The sequence below is a fragment of the Rattus rattus genome, chromosome 10 (genome assembly GCF_011064425.1).
Source record: "Rattus rattus isolate New Zealand chromosome 10, Rrattus_CSIRO_v1, whole genome shotgun sequence".
NCBI lineage: Eukaryota > Metazoa > Chordata > Mammalia > Rodentia > Muridae > Rattus > Rattus rattus.
Window position 1 is genome coordinate 86,699,032 of NC_046163.1, and position 6,366 is coordinate 86,705,397.

Genomic DNA, 6,366 nt, shown 5'->3' on the forward strand with positions numbered 1-6,366 from the left:
TGCTTGTGTCTTCTTTTATTTTTTCATCTTGCTTGTGTTTACCTCTCTCAGATGAATTATGCTCTTTCTGAGAAAGTTTGCAAATTACATTCAAGTAGAAAGTTTTTTTGTTTTGTTTTTGTTTTTGTTTTTGTTTTTGTTTTTATTATTGCATAGAGTGGTCTAGAGAAGAAAATGGTAACTCTTTTGTAGGTACCTAATGGTCCCATAGGTCTGAACTGCAAAGAGTTTAGACCTTCACTGAGATCTTCTAGATGGAAAGCATTGAGGTTTCAGATCATTGATGTAATTGGGATCATCTGAAGCAGGGTGGGCTCTAGGTTTTATAACCCTGAACTACAGGATCTGGTCTGCTCAGCTAGGGCCTAGCAGTGATATTAATTGTAGTTTCTTGCTTTCTCCCTGCCCTTTTTATCTCCAACTGTCCAAAGAAGCTGCTACAAATCTTGTCCATCGGCCTCTGTGCTGTGGTCTGGAATTAGTTTAATTTTAAGGTCCATTATTTCAACATGTAAGGAAATGACATGAAATGACTGTTTATGGTATTATATTAGCATATGTTCAAGTTAGATCTCAGTGAACCTAAATTGGGTGCTGTGGATCTGGTCTGATATAGAAGCAAACAGCCCTGTCTAAGAGAGTTTCTCTTGCTACAAAGAGATACCATGACCATGGCAAGTCTTATAAGAAAAAGCTTTTAATTTTGACTTGCTGACAGGTACAGAGTTTAAGACTATTTTTACCATAATGGGAAACATGATATCATGCATGTAGTGTTGAAATTGTTGCTGAGAGTTCTACATCTAGATCAGCAGTCAGCAGGATGATAGAGTGTCACTGGTACTAACTAAGGCATTTAAAAGACTAAAGACTATCCCTAGTGACACACTTCCTACAACAAAGCCAGCTAACAATAATGCCACTCCCTTTTAGTCTGTTAGACCATTTTTATTCAAATCACCAAAGCAGTGTTACTTCTGTTGTTAATGTTTATTTGTTAGTCTTCCAGTGGTAGAACTGTTCTGCTATCTGTGCGTCTGTGTGTGTGTGTCTGTGTGTATGTGTGTGTGTGTCTGTGTTTGTGTGTGTGTGTGTGTGTGTGTGTGTGTGTCTGTGTGTGTGTAATATTTCATAATTAAACCATCACGGTCCTTTTAGGTATGTGAGAAATAAGGACATTAACCAAAATTGTTATCAGGCAATATTTGCTAAAGCAATTGTCCCTGTGACCTGTTTTACCAATTTGTTGGTGGTTGGCTTCCTCCCTTCTGCTAACTTTCCTTTTGTTTCTCTCCCACATCTTTGGGTAGATGCAGTTTTTCAACTTGTAGAAATACTAGAAAGAAATCACTATAAAGTACACTGATTGTACCAGGGATTGTGGTCTTTCTAATGGTGATTCATTCCACAAATCCTAACACCACCAAAGATTCTTAAACACAGTTAGTCTGCTTTATCATTTGCATTCTGGAATTTATTGATGTTCCAATTAGAAAGCCTTAACACATGCTTCAAATGTCCCTGTACTGTTTACATGATATTTCTGTTTTGATCAAAAACAGATCAAAAAATGCCTTGAAAATACTCTTTAGAATATTGCTTGTTGGTAATTAAAAGGGGAGCAAAGGCCCTGAACACAACAAATCTAGACAATATAAAAATATTACAAAGACAATCGTGGAAAGATGGATTATAAACTGACAAATATAGCCATTAGAATTTAAATTCAGTAACATTGTTCTTGGGTCATTTATGTCTTCAGAGATAAGTTTGGTATTTGGCAACAGGGATTCACATGAAAAGATTAAGTGTTTCTTTTTGTACATAAACTATGGACAAGAGGTACTTTGTAATAACTCCCAGATGAAATTTGTAAGATATGTGTCTCGAGCAGTAAATTCCATAGCAAGAGAAATATTTAAAGGCCTTAAAACTCTAGAGAAATAGTTATGTATTTCATATATGTATGTTTGAAATGGGAATTGCAAATTTCCTGTTTCATAGTTTATTCTTGGTTTTTTTTAAGAGAGTGTTTAAGAGAGTTGTTTTTTGTCTTGAAACACAAGATGCAAAAATGCATAGTGTCTATTGAAATGTATAAGGAGTGACAAAGATATTTGCATAATGTAGGGGTGTGATTAGTTTGTTCCCTTAGAATTTCACAAATTAGCTCTCTACCCTTGGGTGTTGTGTGAAGGTCTTGAATGAGTTACAATGTACTCAAAGCAAGCTAAAACAAATATGAATAATGACATGTCAGAGAAATCTTAAATAGTACCACCCACTAACTATATTTTGGAACACTAGCATTACAATTAGTTGGACATACTGATAGTTCCTATATCCTATGACCCTAGAGGTGGAGTAAGATAAAGCTCACCTGCCTCGGAATTCCAATGTGCTTTAAATTGAGCCTGCAAACGCACTTGCTTGTCTGTCTTGGTAATAAGAGACCCCAGGAAGCTAGACTTCTGAAGAATTAAACACTATTTGTATTTACATACTATTTGAGTCCAGTGTATCATTCTTCAGTGCACCGTGGACCCTTACAATCATTTACAGAGATAGGTGCTAATCTGCATGATTTAACTGGGTTTATTATTCTTAGTTTCATGTCAATATTCACAGAGATCTTTTGAGGCTATCTAGATGTTTTAAGATTGCTTTTTTGTTAAACTTAGGAAAGTTGAAAAGTATTATAATCCTCTTTGACATTTTGAAACATGAACAGGAGTATTTTCTTATGAGACAGACAGCCTCATATAATTAATATATTTAGCCTGCTTCAGGACAATTACTGGGAAATCACTCCTATATTGTTTTGCTATGCTAGACTGGTTATTTCCCCGCTGTGCTCCCTAAGTGGGTTTGAGTCTAGTCTGTGTTATTTCTATTCCATCAGTCTATACTCAGGGCCACTTTTCTTAGCCCTATGTTCCTGATCCATCTCATCTAATAGAGACATCATACTCTCTCTATCTTCTCTTTCTTTCCCCCCTCTTCTGGTCCTTACTCACAATGCCTAACCTGGGAACTGAAGCCCTGTTTACCTCTATTTTCCTCAGTAAATGTCTATCGGCTACTTTTATCCATTTAACAAGTCAGAGAATTTCATGAAGTCATCGTTTCTGATAGTTGAGTAGTATTGTGTAAATATACCGTATTTTCTGTATACATTCCTCCACTGAAGGACATCTGGCTTCTTCAAGTTTCTGGCTATTATAAATAGGGTTTTTATGAACATAGTGGAGCATGTGTCCTTGTTAAAAGTTGGAGCACCTTTTGGATATATGCCCAGCAGTGGTATAGCTATGTCCGTTCATGAGACTACCACCTGCTGGTCATAGGACCACGAGGACAGAGAGTAATTAGGTCATAGAACCACAAATGAGTGCGTGAGGTATAACTGGTGGAATTTCACAGCAGGGAAATTTTTCTTAGGGGACGGGTGTAATTTGTGGAATTTTCCTTTGGTTCTACAATTAATCTTCTACAAGTTTCTCTTTGAACCTGTTCTTTCTGTGGAATGAGAAAATTCTCCATGGAGTTTCTGATTCACTTGCTTGCAGGGACTTTGTTCTATATTCAATACAATGTTCCTAAAATTGCACCAACCGGTTCGGCAACTCTTTCCCAGGAACTAACTGACCATAAAGTAAGATTAAAAATTTTAAAAAAAAATCTTGAGAAAGAGGAAGCTTCACCAAGGAACTAGATGACCATAAAGTTAAACAATCTTGAGAAACAGGAATCTCCTCCTTGTGAATTTTTCACTGGTATTCTCGACATTTTCCAATGACGCCCTCCCTACTCCCTTGGGTTGTGGTTTTTTTCCTTTAAATACCTCTTCTACCAGCTACTTATAGTCTAATTCTTCTTCCCCTGCATGGGATACGAGTCTCGACCCCAGTGCACTGGCTCCTATCAATAAACCTCATGTTTTTACAGCAAGGATGGTCTTATGTGAGTTCTTGGGGGTCGCATCATCCCAAGATTTGAGTGAGGATCTCCCCACTTCGGGGGTATTTCACTTCAAGTCTCTCTTCATTGAATTTGATGTTAGCTACTGGTCTGCTGTATATTGCTGTTACTATGTTTTGGTATGGGCCTAGGCTTCCTGATCTTTCTAAGACTTTTAACATGAAAGAGTGTTGAATTACGTCAAATGATTACTGAGCATCAATGAGATGATCATGTGTTTTTTTTTTTTCTTTGAGTTTCTTCACATAGTGGATTACATTGATAGATTTTCATATATTTGTCCATTCCATCCCTGAGCTAAAGCCTACGTGATCTTGAGGGATAATCATTTTGATATGTTCTTGAATTAGGTATGTGAGAATAGTATTGAATATTTTTGTGTTGATATTCATGAGGGGAATTGGTCTGAAGTTCTCTTTCTTTGTTGGGTCTTTGTGTGATTTAGGTATAAATGTAATTATGAGTTCATAGAAGGGAATTGGGTAGTGCTCCTTCTGTTTTCTTTTGTGGTACAGTTTGGACAGCATTGGTCTTAGGTTTTCTATAAAGTTCTTATATAATTCTGCACTAAACCCAAGTAGTCCTGGGCTTTATTTTATTTTTTTTTTTTTTTAGGAGTTTTCAGACTGTTTAGATGGTTTATCTGATCCTGATTTTAACTTTGGTACCTGGTATCCATCTAGAAAATTGTCCATTTCATTTAGATTTTCCAGTTTTGTTGAATATAGGCTTTTGTAGTAGGATCTAATGAATTTTTGTATTTCCTCCAATTCTGTTGTTATGTCTCCCTTTTCACTTCTGATATTGTTAATTTGGAAACACATTCTTTGCCCTCTGGTTAATCTGGCTAAGGGTTTTTCAATCTTGTTGATTTTGTCAGAGAACCAGATCTTACTTTTGTTGATTCTTTGTATAGTTCTTTTTGTTTCCACTTGATTGATTTCAATGCTGAGTTTGATTATTTCTTGCTGTCTACTGTTCTTGTGTGTATTTGCTTCTTTTGTTCTAGAGCTTTAATTCTACTATCAAGATGCTAATGTATGTTCTCTCTAGTTTCTTTTTGGAGGCATTCAAGGTTTTGAGTTTTCCTCTTAGCCCTGCTTTCATTGTGTCCCCTATGTTTTGGTATGCTTTGCCTTCATTTTCATTAAATTCTGAAAACTCTTTAATTTCTTTCTTTATTTTTTCCTTGACCAAGTTATCATTGAGTAGAGCTTTGTTCAATTTCCATGTGCATGTGAGCTTTTTGTCATTTTTGATGTTATTGAAGACCAGCCTTAGTTCGTGGTCATCTGATAAAATGCATGGGATTATTTCAATCTTCTTGTATCTGTTACTGATTTGTTACTGATTATATAGTCATTTTTTGTGAAGGCACCATGAGGTGCTGAGAAGAAGGTATATTCTTTTGTTTTAAGATGAAATATTCTATAAATATTTGCTAAGTTCATTTGGTTCATAACTTCTGGTAGTTTCTCTTTGTCTCTTTTTAGTTTCTGTTTTCATGATATGTCCATTGATGAGAGTAGGGTTTTGAAATCTCCCACTATTATTGTGTGAGCTGCAATATGTGCTCTGAACATTCATAAGTTTTCTTTTATGAATGTAGTTGACCTTGCATTTGGAGCATGAATATTCAGGATTGAGAGAACATCTTGGTGGATTATTCTTTTGATGAATATGATGTGTCCTTCCTTATTGTTTTTGATAACAATACTAACCTCATATTATAACTCCTATTGTCCTTGGCTTTATCTTTTGTAGGGAGCCATATTGGATTTGGGCCTGGCCGCTTTGTGACTATGACTCAAAGTGGCTACGTGACTCTTGGCTGCATGGCCACAGAGGTTCAAACTTGAAATGACTGCCATAAAGTCTTGAGATTGTTGGACAAAAGCCTCTCCCATGAATTTACAGCACAGAAAAATGACATTCACAGGATGTTTCAGCCTGAGCAACACCAGACTCCAGCGTCTCCATCGCATGACATCTTCACCTTCTGCTATCGCTGCTGGAATGCCCTCCTCCCTCCATCCTTTGTGTTTCACAAAGGAGACTCCCCCTACCTGAAAGCCTTAAAACCTGTAACACTCGCCCCATTAAATGAGACCTTGACAACAGAACTTTTGCTTGGTCTCCTTCTTCTCTTCACCCCCATTGATACACAGGTAGAAGGCCTCTTCGGGACCATGAATAACTGGGTCCCCGGTGGCGGGGGGCAATCTTTGTGACAGCTCAGCTGTCAATCATTTTCACCTATTTCTTCACAATTCTCCTTTATTGTATGCAAGTTTTTTTCATTATACTTTTTCACAATTGCCTAGTTTATTTTCAATGCTCAATCTTATTATTGGTTTATAATCCTAAATCTAGTGGGTTTTTCCT